At 37.0% G+C, this 16180-nt stretch overlaps 1 protein-coding gene across 1 annotated transcript in view; it reads right to left on the bottom strand.

The window, feature by feature from the left end:
- Nucleotides 1-16180, bottom strand: part of LOC131202548 (synaptotagmin-1-like) — a 255804-nt gene that overhangs the window by 146093 nt on the left and 93531 nt on the right. The window lies entirely within an intron of this gene.

Genomic DNA, 16180 nt, shown 5'->3' with positions numbered 1-16180 from the left:
TCCACGTATTTTGAGATCATGTTATTAATTGTAACTAAGTAAGGTAGTTGTAAATTTTCAAAATGGTAGATTTATAAGTCCTTGAAAAAAAATTAGATATAATTTAAATTACATCTAAAGAGGATTTCTTTATGATGGTGGTAAATGATTTTAGATTCATTTTAATATCCCCTATGCCACTTTCATGGACTACAGAATGTTGGCATGACAATGAAGTATGACAATGAAATATTCCTTTGGCTTGACATCATATGTGAATTAGTACTAAAATGATAAACGTGTTTTCTTTATCATGCATTTATCATAAATTAGGGATGTGAAATATTAATGGAAGACAAGAGGACTATCTACACAGGCATATCCATTGCAAACTCTCTTTTTTCCTCTGCATGGAAAGAAACTAAGGGCTTAATTTTGTGACTGATAGATTCATTTTTACTGAACATTTCAAAAAGATCTGCTGTTCAGGACTCAAGCTTGAAAATATTTCTCATGTTGAATCTGTTGTCTTCATTCAGAGTGATGGACTGTCAATCTATGTTTGTGACATAATGAAAACACACTGCAGGACAAACCTCAGTGTCTCATTAGGTTAAGACAGTGGTTCCCAACCAGTGTGCCGCGGCACTAAGGGGTGCCGTGAGATCTTTTGAGGGTGCCGGGAACTTTTGAGCTACGGAGATTTTAAATATCTATTTCCTTATAAGGGTGCCAGGAACTTTTGAAAGGCTTTCCAAGGGTGCCTCAAACAAGAAAAGGTTGTGCCTCAAACAAGAAAAGGTTGGGAACCACTGGGTTAAGAGAATGATTTGTCCCTTAGTATTTGCTGGAATTTTCATATCTTTCTTCTTTGCAAAGATTCACCACCAGCATTGCACATCAAATCCCCTTCAAACTTTAAGTATTTTTTCAGGAAAATTGCAAATATTTCTAGTAGACATTTTTCATAGGCACTTTGTTTTATGCCTCCAATTAATTGATTGTTATACTTGTTTTGCTCAATGTATTTTTTCCAACTATATAAATATTACTTCTTTCTAGAGCACACTATTCCATTCACTCATATCACTATTTCCCTTCTGTCTCATTACAATTCTGTTGAGTACATCAATCCTAATAACTGTGCTATGTCACTAAAATCAATAAATATCTTTAGAGGTATCCTATCAATAACTAATATGTGTAGGTATATGTATCTTTCTCATCTCTCTTTTATCTCTATCATCTTTATCTCTATCTCTATCACTATTGTCTCTATCTTTATGAATAAATCAAGGTTTTACTCTTTAAAAACAAACTCCAAAATGAAGGTCCTACCTATGATTCATCTGACTTTTCCCCAGATATTCTCTTCCATTTTTACAATGCCTACACAAGGGCAATGACATTGGTTTATAATCTCTACAGTACCCTAATTTGGATTATGAATGTGACAGTGTAGTCTATTTTAGCTTCCTGTCATATAAATACATTCATGATTTGGGCAAATATCCCCTATTAGAAGAAGCTTTATAGACTGCATTGGGGGGATTGTTATTATACCTCAAAGAGAATGATTAAAAAGATGAAAATTTCCAAGTTAAACATCAACATAATGGGACAGAATGGCTTGAGCAGTTGCTCGGAGGAGTGGATGGTTTGGAAATGTTTAAATAAGACTGTGCACTAGTTTGACTAGAACTAAAGACTACATGGAAACATAGGTGTTTTCCCAGAGGACAGGCATATTTACTGCGAATGTGACACTATTCCAACAACCATCCATCTTTTACAGTTTCCCCTAAGATGAACATGCAATAGAATGACTTGCTGTTTAGAAATATTCCTGCCATCAACGTGGCCTAGCATTGGCCTAGAACTGGAGCTATCTGAAATTTTGATAACCTTGAGTTCTGCCAGACTGCTAGAACATCCAATACCTATCCACAATAATAACTGTTACATACAACAGAAAAAGGAAAGATATCAAAAAAATAAAGGTGGAGGTTTTGCAAAATAAAGATAATATGAAGGGATCTTAGCTAATATGGAGTGACCTTAGCTAAGAATTACAAGTCCATGTGAAAGATGAGACTGACACTGAACATATTTGCATCATTAGCTTATACTACATGGAAATCCATAAAAGTTATTATTAGAATGACCAAAGAAGCGATCATGCCTCAAGTAACAACCAACCCCCCCCCCCCAATGTAAATTAACAGAACCACTGAAAGACCAAAATGCAAAGTTAATATATAAACGTTCAGTAATAGATTCAGAAATTTCAGCAAATTTTGGATTCATTCCCAGTTTTAGCTCTTTATGATGGTTTTTAATTATTTATTTTATACTATTTATTTACACAAATGCATGGCTCCATTTTACAGGATTAGATTGTGTAATCACACATGAATAAAGGGTATCATTTAGATAGCTTTATCTTGACAGGATAAAGTTATGGGGGAAAAACACACCCTGTATTGTTGTAAAGGTTGCCAAAGCACAAGAATTACAGTGGATCATGCCTATTTTTACATATATTATTCTATATTCAGAATATTTATCAAAGTAGTTGTACCTCAATTTCCTTATTTTAAAGATCTCAAATTAAAACACACACACACACACACACACACACACACACACACACACCTTAAAAAACTTTTATTCACACACACATCTATCTATCTATCTATCTATCTATCTATCTATCTATCTATCTATCTATCTATCTATCTATCTATCTATCTATCTATCTATCTATCTATCTATCTTTCTATCTATCTATCTATCTATCTATCTATCTATCTATCTATCTATCTATCTATCTATCTATCTATCTATCCATCCATCCATCCATCCATCCATCCATCCACCCATCCATCCATCCATCCATCCATCCATCCATCCATCCATCCATCTATCTATCTATCTATCTATCTATCTATCTATCTATCTATCTATCTATCTATCTATCTATCTATCTATCTATCTATCTATCAGATTGCCCCTCCAATCTTAATATTCAGGCAGGTCCAGTCCAAAAGGCATTTTCTCTAAGTGTCAGGTTTCAGGTTTCTAAACTCTTTACAGCAGGGGTCCCCAATCTTCAGACTGTGGACCAGTTCCAGTCCGCTTGTTGGGAATCAGTCAGTGCAACCAAAACACGAAGCTTCATTTGTGCATGTGCAGGAACTGTTTACTTCAGTGGTGGGTTTCAATTTTTTTTTACTACCGGTTCTGTGGGCATGGCTTGGTGGGCGTGGCATGGCTTCGTGGGCATGGCAGGGGAAGGATACTGTAAAATCTCAATTCCCTTCCCAGTCCAAGGGAAGGTTACTGCAAAATCCCCATTTCCTCCCGATCAGCTGGGGCTTGGGAGGCAGAGAATAGATGGGGATGGGGCCAGTTAGAATTTTTACTACCAGTTCTCTGAACTATTCAAAATTTCCACTACCGGTTCTCCAGAACTGGTCAGAACCTGCTGAAACTCTGGTTTACTTGCAAAACCACCCGCTCCTCCCTTCCCGCTCACTGCTGCTGCCGCCGGTCTGTGGAGCAAGAAAAGACTGCTGCTTTACAACATCATTATTAAATTCTTGAAAACTATAATGAATAGGCAGCTTTTAATACAATTGTCCTAAATATGGTCTCTAAAGAACATTCCAGACTGTTGTCTCACTCTACCTCCTGTACTAATTGCAGTTTCCAAGTCACTTACAAGGACAGAACCAAATAAAGCACATTGCAGGATTAACTGTGAGAACTGCTGGAAACAATTTAAGCAATCCTGAATTTAGGTCATTTGGAATTATTCATTTTTGCTACCAGAATAGAGCAGAATCACAGTGTTGTGTCACACTTTAGAGTGTTGTTACTAATTAATTATGTATAGACTTACAAAACACATGCACACTAGAATTATTTCCTTTTCAAATCATCACTGACATTAATCTTTGATTCTTGCCTTTATCAAAGAGATAGGAAATTATAAAATGATAAAATGGCTTGAGACTGAGACTGTCACCCATTTAACTGCTAAGCTGTATAAATATATAAATATATAATGAGTAAATATATAATGAGATTATAGTATGATTGTACTAGATATCCAGCCAAAACATCATTTTGAATTTAGTCAGCTAAAGCTAAAAGATTGTTGCTGCTTTGCATATACGTGGTTACTGAAACAGATGCCAAAGAGTAAAATATTCAATGCAGGGTTAAGGGTTATGGAAATTCACCTCATGACTTTATGCCATTTAGACTTTATGCCACCCTTCTGAAACCACCCCTTCCTCACAACATTTCTGTGGTAGAAAATGGAGTGTACCATGTAAATTACCCTGAACTCCTGAAAGAAAAATGAGATATAAACAAATTAATAAATTATAACTCTGTAGTCGAAGTAGTTAGAAACATTTGATTTCATATATCTTGAATTCAACGCACATTTCTTCTAAGAGAATAAGACTTGGCATACAGAATCTTTCAACTGATCTAAAAATGTTATGCTAACATAGTCCTTTGGATGCCAAAAGAACAGTGTGAATTGGGATGCATGTTTGAAACAGCATGTGAATGTGAACATGTCCCTCAAACCAGCTGCAACTTTTTGTAGGCTTGCTTGGCTATTGCTCAGTTCCAGGAAAAAATGCATATCATTTCTTCTCTTATTATATTAAGCTTTCTAATCTGCTTATTTAAAGATATAATGTGGTACAATAAAATGAGATCATAAAATAATTTTATTTTATAAGATATATAACACGCACCTTAATTTACTTGATTTTTATACTAAAAAAGTCTGTCACTGTAACTGAGTCCATCCACCTGGATGAAGGGCTTTTCTTTCTTTCTGCTTTTTGCAGCATTAGAGCCATTTCCAAAGTGTAAATCTTCATGTAATTTGTCTGAAGTAGAATATTTGAATCTGGTCAATTCTGTAAGTGAGAACTCTGGGTTACTTTGTTCAATGACCCATCAGTTTGTTTCCTTTCCTGAGAATTCTCAGGAGTTTTTGCTAACACCAAAGTTCAAAATATGAATACTTTCCCTATCCTCCTTCATTAAAATCCAACTTTTGTTTTCATGGAATCTCACAGGGAATACTATGGTTTGCATGATTTAAATTTAGGTAATTTGATTTCTAATCAGGAAAATTTGCAACACAGTGCATTTGTGTGACAGCATGCACTTATCTGCATGCCAAGATATTGAATAACTGTTTATGCTATATTATTCAGTCTACATTTTGTGGCTTGAACTAAAGCTACCATTTTTCAGCTAAGCTTCAAAATTCTATATGACAGTAAAGCAGTCAAGACAATCTTCTCCAGCAACAAATCCTTATTAAATAAAATTGTGCTTCTGGATAAGTTTAATCAAATCTGGCCTTGGCATGCTAAACATCTTGCCACAGTTATATATGCAGAACTGTTTGGAAATCACAATTATTTCTCACTAGAAAATTACCTGTTAACTAATAGAAAACATCTAGATTCTGCCCGTCATCTGCTCAGAGTGATTGCTTATTTAACACATTGCAAAGTAACACTTTCCCACAAAATCACATCTTTTTAAAGTTAATGAACACCTGTGTCTAATGTTAACTAGTCTCACATTTATTTTTCCCACTGAGTTTATTAACCTGGTAAGATTTTTTTTTCATCCAGTGGATCTTTCTTTTGAATGTTGAATGACATAAGTGAGCAGTTCTATTTAAATAAATTGCATACCTCTGAAGCATATCTCATACAGTTTTATATAAGCTTTCAGGAGAGTGAAATTCAGCATCATGTTTTGTGTTTAATTTTTTTCTTAGCTGTTATGTTTTTTTTTTTAAAGTTCTGCTTGAATTCATAATTGCCTTGCTGGATCCAATCAAAATGATTATTCTGTTTCCAACAGTGACTAGCCAGATGTCATTGGAAAGCTTACAAACAGACCATTGATCATTGATTGTCACCCTCATTTATTCAGTTATTTATCCTCAGCATACATAATCAGCATTTTTTCCTATCTCTGAACATATAGGATGCATCTTTACCCGTTTTGATTATGCCAATGGTAAGTCTAATTTCCATGTGTATGTCTAATTTTTTTCAAAGTTCCCTACCAAAGTGACATCATAAATACATCATCTGTCAAATAACTCACACATCATTTTCACTGTTCACTGGATAATATGGGGTTTGAGAAGGCCTTATATTTATATAAACCTTCACATGAAGCCTTAACTGCAAGATAATTCACATAGCTCTATTGAGATTGAATCCATTAGGAAAGATATAGGAAATATACAGCTCATTTGAACACTATGTATGAAAACTTTAGAAAACTAGAATACCAGGGAGAGATGTTCAGTCTGTTTCTCTCTTTGTTATGTATGAGGTTTCTCACAGTGGAACACTGCCAGCACTAAACATCATGCAGAGAAGCAGAAGGCAGCAACTGTCTAAATAGGTGTTCAGGATGTTTCTCTTTGCAGTATTCCCATGCAACTTTGCAAGTTTGGAATAAGCTCCCCAAAAGATTATTTATAGAATAATGATTTCAGAGGTAAAAGACTGATGAGGTTTCATTTCAGACAAGATATTATTTATTTCACGGCACTGCCATATTCTTTTTTTTTTTTTTTGAGATGGGGAGCTCAGAAATGCAAATAATAATGAGAACCAACATATCTCTATGATGCTTGCTATTTATTTCCTATCTTGTTCCCCAGTAATTTCTAGCTCTGAATTTATATTTTCACAGGTGTAGCTCACTGCACTGTTATTTGCATTGTGCACTGCAATATGAACTTTTTTCTCCTATAAGTCACATCCAATTTAGGATGTAATTATTGTTGCTATTGTTTAAAAATTCATCACTTTACATTTTCTGCAACTCATCTGTAGTAATAATTGATGCCTACTTATTAGGTTTGGAGGTTTTGTGGATTTAGCCACATGAAATAATATGTAGCATATAACACAATTATTTTAATTCTTTGCTTAGGCCCAGTACACAATTATTCCTATGTTTTAATGTTATAAATGAAATAGGTCAGTTTCACAAATAAAGATTACTATACTACTTTAAAAAAAAAATGGATTGTAAAGGAGTCAAAAATAGCACTCTGTCCAACTTTCCTCTCTAGATGTGGGCTCAAGATGGCCATTAGCAAGGATTCTAGGAATGAGACACCATCTCTAGACAGGGGTCAGTTTGAAGAAAATTAAATAGGATGTCAGCTATAGACCAGCAGTAAAGAAACTGGGATGGGTCTGACCTTCTTGATTTTTAATTTTTTTTTAAAAAGACCTGTCTCTTTTTCCAACCTGGGGCACCAAGATGTGAAAGGAACCCATTCCTGGTTAATTTAGCAATTATGATGGGTGGATGTATATTACTTTTTGTATTATTGTAATTGTTTTTATTTTCAAATGTTAGTCACTGATCAGAATCACATGTCAGATAGGTATGATAGATAGATAGATAGATAGATAGATAGATAGATAGATAGATAGATAGATAGATAGATAGATAGATAGATAGATAGATAGATAAAGCTTTTTGAGGTAGGCCATATCAAGAAGCAAACACCAAAAGAATTACTAGAATTCTGCTTTATGGTTGTGGATATAATCTTGAAAGTTTGACAGACACCATCTGAGCTCTCAAATGTCAAGGAGAATGACGGAGGGATAAAGTTGAGTTTCTTTCTCACCCCTTCCTGTTTCTCAGACACGAGCTGATATTTACATAATCATTCTTACACTCTTTCTTCATGGTTATCTCTGTACTCCTCTACATATTGTCATTAATCTACATATTAGAGACTTATCTGTAAAAACTGTATGTTGTACATGTATATATTCTGATTGGATAGATTCATTATTATGTAAAAACTTTACATTTAAAGCCTCTACCTGGTTATCTGATTGTTTTTTTAGCAATAACAAACCAGTCTTTCCATCAGATCCTGTTGCTCTGTTCATTCAGTTGTTCATTCAATATCAGCAGGCAGGTGGTCCTATTGCCATTTGGTTGCACATATGGGATAACTATACCTAACCAAAACTAAATTGTGTTGTTTGTGAATATTGTTAGATTATAATAGTATTGTCCATGCAACATTCTACTTTGATTGATTATATTTTCTGGAGGGCCACAATAATCTTTATTGTTCTGATGAGGCTTCACAGCGATTATGTGAAAGACAATATTGCCCATGCTACATTTATGTACTAGTCCAAACATTGGCAAAACATTGCAGTGTTGCTGTGCAAAATCATAGCAGATATTCAAGCAGAGATTATTAAATCTAATAGTCATCACTTAACTACCATTGAAGGGTTTTGGTCACAGCTGTATAATTGATTAATATCTCTGTCATCTTGTTTGAGTGGATACTTGTTTGAATTTTTTTTTTAAAGGAAATCAGTGTTAAGGATATTAATGCAGGTAAACTCAGTGGGGTAGAAGAAAAAAACATGATTATTCCAACTGTAAAATGTAATATGTTCATTCACATATCTATCTATAGTGACATCTGTGTCTGTACACACACACACACACACACACACCACTCCACAGAGAGAGAGCCACTGCAAAGGATAAAATAGTGCAAAGCTTCTTATGCATTCCTGACTTCTAACTCTATCTTTTTATGGATCATTTTATTGGCCAAGCTGCACCTGCTTAGTTAAATGCTCAAATGAAAAGTGACACAAGGGAAAAAAAGTCCTAATTAAACTGTCAATCACCATTAATAAGCTGCAGTATCTTGTGAGAAAATTAACTATTTAATGTGATTTTACTAAAAATGTACGGTATATTTGGATGTACAATTCTATCAGAAAAGTGTTACTAGTATCCTGGTACTGTTGCTATTATTGTTTAACCTCCTTTTCCTATAATCTAAATATTGAAGAATTCCTCAGTAACTTACTTGACTGTAGTTCAGTCATGACAATACAGTAATTAAGAATAGTAATTAAGTCTGAAGGAATGCAACAGAGTGGTCAACGCCTGGAATGCTCTACCCGACTCTGTTGTTACTACATCCTCTAACTCTCACAGCTTCAACCTTAAACTCTCTACCGTGGACCTCACCCCATTCCTAAGAGGTCCGTAAAGGGGGCGTGCATAAGCGCATCAGTGTGCCTACCATCACTGTCTTATTGTCCCCATTTATATGTATTTATTTTCTTTTTTTCATGCTTGTGTTCATAGTTATACTTGCTACCTTGTACATGTTTGACAAACATGTCAAAAATTAAAATAATATAAATAAATAAATAAAATGAATACAAAGTTAGTTGAAATGTCCTTATGAGTTTTCCTTGAGTCATTGGGTTGGGTTGCGATGACAAATTTAAATAAATAAATAAATTGCAATGAGCAATCTTCATGAGTTGATTAGGCAACTGAGGTAATATATTTAAAGAGCAAAGCTAACTTAACTCTTACATGTGCACAAAGTTCTGTAAAGGCAATACATCTATATGCACAATGAAGTCTATGGCCTTATAACAAAACAGAGAAAGTAGATGGTACAAAGTTTTATTATGCAATGGTGTGGATCAACTTTAGCTTGTGAAATACCATAAAATGTTGGTTTATTGATCTGCAATTATATGTGATTTGGCAGTCTTGCATATATAATTTTGCTGCAGTATGTGGTGCCCAATGTGTTTTTAAAATAGCAAATTTGTTAAAAATTATAATTACAATAATAAAAACCAATACAAATCAAAACAGACAGACTGATAAAAAGAAAAGTGGAAGGTTCAGAAAAGAAAGGAAAAAGAAATAAAAAAGAAAAAAAATAATTCTTACTTTCATCACAAGTATAGACAATTTTAGTAACTTATTGCCACCTCTTAAAAAACAACAAATGGTCTGTTCTTCCCATATCCTCTCTCTCATTTATAAATTCACAAAGCCACAGCATTTCAGTCCTAGTGATAACAAGTATCCATTAAGGATTAATAAAAATAATATATCTATTTTAACCTTGATCAAATAAACCAACTTTATATTCCTTCCTTTTACAACTTTTCCCCCAATAATTGTATAAACAGTTACAAATACAAATGTAAAAAACTAATAGCAACTAAGAAAATATAAAACAATAAAGAGAAGATGGAGAAAAGTTCCTTTAAGAGTAACTTTTGTTCTCTCTGATTTTGTGTAGCCAAACTCTTATCTGTTTATTTTCTAATCAACAAAATGTTCCCACAATTTATTTATTTATATATTTATATTTTATTCGATTTTTATACCATCCTTCTCCCGAAGGACTCAGGGCGGTGTACAGCCAAATAAAAAAGCACAATATATACATTAAAACAAGACTAAAACAAAACATATTACAAGATGGCCAAAAATTTAAAACAGTTTAAAACTCTAAAATATAAATAGCCCCAGTTAAAATTTAGTAAAACATCTAAGCCAGTCCCGCTTGAATAAATAGGTGCGTTTTCAGCTCACGGCGAAAAGTCTGAAGATCAGGCACTTGATGTAAACCAGGGGGAAGTTCGTTCCAAAGCGTAGGAGCTCCTACAGAGAAGGCCCTACCCCTGGGGGCTGCCAGCCGACATTGTCTGGCGGACGGCACCCTGAGAAGGCCCTCTCTGTGTGAGCGTATGGGTCGGTGGGAGGCATAGGGTAACAGCAGGCGGTCCCCTAAGTACCCGGGCCCTAAGCCATGGAGCGCTTTAAAGATGTTAACCAGAATCTTAAAGCGCACCCGAAAGACCACAGAAAGCCAGTGCAAATTGCGCAGGATTGGTGTTACATGGGAGCAACGGGTTGCTCCCACTATTACCCGCGCAGCTGCATTCTGGACTAGCCTCCGGGTGCACTTCAAGGGCAGCCGCATGTAGAGAGCATTGCAATAATCCAAACGGGAAGTGACCATGCATAAGGCATCCCGGTCAAGGAAGGGGTGCAACTGGCGAACCAAGCGTACTTGGTAAAAAGCCCTCTTGGAGACGGCCGCCAAATGATCGTCAAACGACAGCCGCCCATCCAAGAGGACACCCAAGTTGCGCACCCTTTCCATTGGGGCCAATAACTCGCCCCCCACAGTCAGCCGCGGCTGCAGCTGACTGTACCGGGGTGCTGGCATCCACAGCCACTCCGTCTTGGAGGGATTGAGCTTGAGTCTGTTTCTCCCCATCCAGACCCGGGATAGCACTTCGACAGCTTTGTTGGGGTGGTCCGGGGTGGAGAAGTACAGCTGCGTATCGTCAGCGTACAGATGGTAACTCACCCTGAAACCACTAATGACCTCACCCAGTGGCTTCATGTAGATGTTGAACAGGAGGGGCGAGAGAATCGACCCCTGAGGCACCCCACAAGTAAGGCGTCTCGTGGTCGACCTCTGCCCCCCTGTCAACACCATCTACGACCGGTCGGAGAGATAGGAGGAGAACCACTGATAAACGGTGCCTCCCACTCCCAAGCTCTCCAACCGGTGCAGCAAGATACCATGGTCGATGGTATCGAAAGCCGCTGAGAGATCTAATAGGACCAGGGCAGAGGAACAACCCCTATCCCTGGCCCTCCAGAGGTCATCTACCAACGCGACCAAAGCTGTCTCCGTACTATGACCGGACCGGAAGCCGGACTGGAACGGGTCTAGATAGACAGCTTCATCCAGGTATTGGGGAAGCTGCCACGCAACCACACTCTCTACAACCTTCACCACAAAGCGAAGGTTGGAGACTGGACGATAATTTCCCAAAATAGCTGGATCCAGGGAAGGCTTCTTGAGGAGGGGTCTCACCACTGCCTCTTTCAAGGCAGCGGGGAAAACCCCTTCCAACAATGAAGCATTTATAATTCCCTGGAGCCAGCCTCGTGTCACTTCCTGAGTAGCCAGCACCAGCCAGGAAGGACACGGGTCCAGTAAACATGTGGTTGCATGTAACCTCCCCAGCAACCTGTCCACGTCCTCGAGAGCCACAGACTCAAACTCATCCCAAACAACCTCAACAAGACGTGCCTCCGTCATTCCACTTGGATCATCACAATTTTGGTCTAAACTATCCTGAAGCTGAACGATTTTATCGTATAGATAACCGTTAAACTCCTCAGCACGTCCCTGCAAGGGGTCATCCCGCCCCTCCTGATGAAGAAGGGAGCGGGTCACCCGAAACAAGGCGGCCGGGCGGTTTTGTAAGAAAATTGTAAGAAAATTGCTTACAATTAATTTCAAAGACTTCATATCTGCTTAAATAAATTCTTTATAAAGGAAAGAAAATATTATTTCAAGTCCATCTAGCCCCTTAACTTTCCAAAATCAAGGTTTTAGTCCTTTTGTATTGTTTTCCAAAAAATAAAGCTTCTGTTATTAGTCTTATTCAGAGATTCTTTCATCCAGGGTGAAAGGAAAATCTAGTGTAGTACAGATTGTCTTTCAGAAAGTTCTTAACTCCAAATAAATCAGTAATAAGCAAACTTCCTAAAGTAATTAAGAGAAGTAAGTAAAAATCAGTGTCTCTTGAAAAGTGCCAGGCATGGTTTAGCAACATGAATATGCTTCTACTGTCCAGATTCTCAAATCTCCTAGAGAATGTTGTTTTGCAAACCCTTCACAGGGAGAATCTGTACTAAGCCAAACATGGGCAATCCTTGTCTTCTCCTTAATCAGGAGAGTTCCAAGGAGCTGATCCCTTTCACTGATTTCTATTTCAATCACACTGGTTGGCTCCACAAAAAGCAGAGTTGTGCTCAGTCCACCAATCCACCATGCTGTCCCAGAAGCCTCCCTTCCATTTACTTCTAATGATCTTAAACTTCAGTCTCTTCAAATTATAGAACTTCATTTCTTTTCATTTCTCATTGTCCCTTCTGACAAGGATCTTTAAAACTTTAACAAGTCTCTTTTATAAATCCAACATAGAAAAATTATCCAGGTCACCCTCTTGATTTATTAGCTCTTAGCAATAGCACCTAGACTTATAAGAAGGAAGCATATAGACTTAGTGTCCTTTCAAAAGTGGCCATCTTGTTCAAAAGAGTTTTGAAGATGGCTGTTTCCTCATCTCACGGAAGCTCTGCACTCACCTGAAGCTATTCTTGGTAATGAGGAGCAGCTGTTTGAAGCATTTGTGGATGATTAGAGTTCTCTCTTGTCCAGAATTTCTTCATCCATAATTTCTTCCATCAGAAGTGCCCTCCAATGAGTTTTTGCACCAATTACATCTCTTTTTTTAGAAGTCCTATGCATTATTTTGAAACTGCCAAATGGGTTAGAGTTACCCATCGATGGATGATAGTTATTCCTGGGAAGGTACCTACACCATAACCATGAAGCTACTGTACCGATTGGCAGGAAAACCCTTTTTGAAGATGACATTTGAATCCTAGTAGTGGGTAAAAAAGGGGAAGAATAATGTCTTTAAATATATATATATATAACGGTTACTAAGATGGACCAGACAAGTAGAAACAAAAGCAGCTGCTTCTAGTTCAAAAGCCAAAATATAGGAAACTTCAGTGTTCAGGAATATTGTTCTTCTTTGCTTTGTTCCAACCCATTTGCCTAAGAATATATACATGATTTTAAAGTGAAAGTGAAATTCAAGGAAGCATGAAAGAAAATTGATTTTCCATATGACAGTAGTACATGTTTTTACCATGCCCATTATAAGGGAAAGATGATATCAATGTAGTTCCATCTACTAAATAAGAATGAAGCATAAGCTTCTCTGCTCTGCCTAATTCTGGGCAAATGAGAAGCATTTCAAAACCTTGCTCTGCCATCACAGAAGCTATCTTGTTATCTGCCTAAGAACACCTTCTGATTGACCACATTGAATTGAGTGGTTAACAATGGCTTTTTATTTAGGGAATTAATCAATGCACACGAAAGAGCATAGCATGGATAAATGTGATAATTAATATAATATATTGAAAACTAGCTAGAATATATAACAGGAAATCCCATGGGAGCCATTTCATTTCTTTCTTGTTGATAATGATTTGTTTTGCCAGCTTGCTGAAACAGAGCCTTGTGATCTGTATTGCTTTGAGGTGTCAAGAGTATGAAAAAAAAGAGAAAAAGCATAAGGAACAAAAAACGTTTTATATTATCCCCCAATATTAGTTTGATTTTGATGCAGAGCTTTGAAGGCTGCCTGCCTAACCATGACATTTAGCTGTTACTTTGTATTTTCTTCCTTTATTACATTTTAAGATTTTTTTTTAAAGAAACAAGAGCTAATACAAGCAACTACTATCAATATCAAGGAAGCAGACACAAAAGATATTTGAACAAAATGAAATTTCCCATGTCAATAAAGTCCAGCTGCAGCTGGAAACTGCTAGATAATTAAATAGAGAAAGTACTGCAACTTTTATAGGGGTATTTCTTGTACAGCTAAAAACTGGCTGTCAGCTGCCACCTTATGCTTAATAGTGTTTCCATACATTATGGTGACAGACTGCCATGAACTGTGGTGCAGGAAGTAGGCAGGGGGGAAAACGAAAGTAAGTGCTGTATCTCTTTGAGATGCTGATTCAAGGTCACCCAGCATACCATCTGCAAACCATTTTGTGCCTGAACTGGCCATCACAAAAACATCCTACCTGAACCTGATTGGTCGCATGGGGTGGGAAATGGGAGGTAGTTAAGGGAGGGAAAATTAGAACTTAGAGTTTTTGGCACGCAGTGCTCAGTTCTGGCTATGCATTGCTGCAATACACTTGTCTTCTAATAAGCTATACCTTTCTCAACAAATGGAGCCAAGGATCATTTCTATTTAAAGGTTTAAGTGGTTGCAGATCTGACACTGGCACTTAAATCAATCTCCCTCTCCCTCTCTCTCTGTAAATATATAAAACCTAGTAGAATTATTTCTAATTGGACATTTTGTAACCAGATATGAATTACTGTGATGATCATAATTATGGGGTCTGAAGAATCCACATTAATTATTTTCAGCAACTACATAATATTCCTTGTTTATTAAAAGAGATAGTTTGATGTCTAATGCCAACCTACAGATATTGATTCAAGATGACACCAATTTTAAGTAATGATGTACAGAACTGCAATGCATGAACATATACTTTAGAAGCAAACTAGTACACAAATACCATGTTTCCCCAAAAATGAGACCCTGTCTTATATTTTTTTGAACCCTGAAATGAGCGCTTGGCCTTATTGCCATGTGCTCAAAAGCCTGATTGGGCTTATTATCAGGGGGTGTCTTATTTTGGGGAAAACAGGGTAACATGGTGATAAATTCCATTAATGTCAATAATATTGAAATCCAGAATCTAGCTCAAATTGCAGCTAATATTCAGAGCCCACTGTTGTTTGATTTAAAACACTTTTCTCATTCAAACAACTAAAGAAAACGCATACCACTTTTCAAAGAGTCATCTCAATGAGCCTCTGGGATGGATAGAAAGATAAAAAGAAAATAGCTATTGAACTCTCAGATATATAACTGTTGCCCTGCCTCTTTCCAATGTAATGGTTTCCAAATGTTGGAAACATCTAGTTTCTAAGGAAAAAGGAGATAATGCTATGTTTCATTCTACACTAGAGTTGAAGTCCACAAATCTTAAAGCTGCCAAGTTTGAAGACCTCTGTTCTACAGGGTCACACCCTCAAAGATCTAAGATTTCCTAGAGGGGTTTGTGATGGATAATAAGCTCCTCTGACATAGCTTAGATCAGGAGTAAGCAGTGGTGGGATCCTACCAGTTTAACAACTGGTTTGCTGAGTGTGCGCTTTGCTCACGCGCGCGCTAGACTGTGCACTTTGCAGAAAATTGAACTTCCGCATTACTGAAAGCAAGGAAAAGAGCTAAGTAGCGGCAATCCACTCTGCCACCCTGATCAGCTGGGCTTTGGAAGCAGAAATATAGGTGAGTATAATGCAGGGGCAGATGGGCGGACCCACTTCAAAGACAGAGAGAACTGGTTTGCACACGGCTGAAAGTCGGCACTAATGGTTTGCCCGAACCGGTCCAAATCAGTAGAATCCCCCCACTGGGAATAAAATCCTATTGTAGCAAATGTTTTTTTATGGAATGGCATTCACCGCACTTTATTTCTACAGCAGATTAACATCATAGCAATTCTGAGTAACTATAACCAAGAGCAAGAGCAAGAGAGCAGGCCTTGGTGAACCTAAATGTTCCAACATGTAGAGGAAGGGAGATACAGTAAACTTTATTACAATCTT

This window comes from Ahaetulla prasina, chromosome 7, assembly GCF_028640845.1.
Source record: "Ahaetulla prasina isolate Xishuangbanna chromosome 7, ASM2864084v1, whole genome shotgun sequence".
In the NCBI taxonomy this organism is placed as follows: Eukaryota; Metazoa; Chordata; class Lepidosauria; order Squamata; family Colubridae; genus Ahaetulla; species Ahaetulla prasina.
Note: the sequence above shows the minus strand (reverse complement) of the source record. Positions and strands in the feature narration are given on the sequence as shown.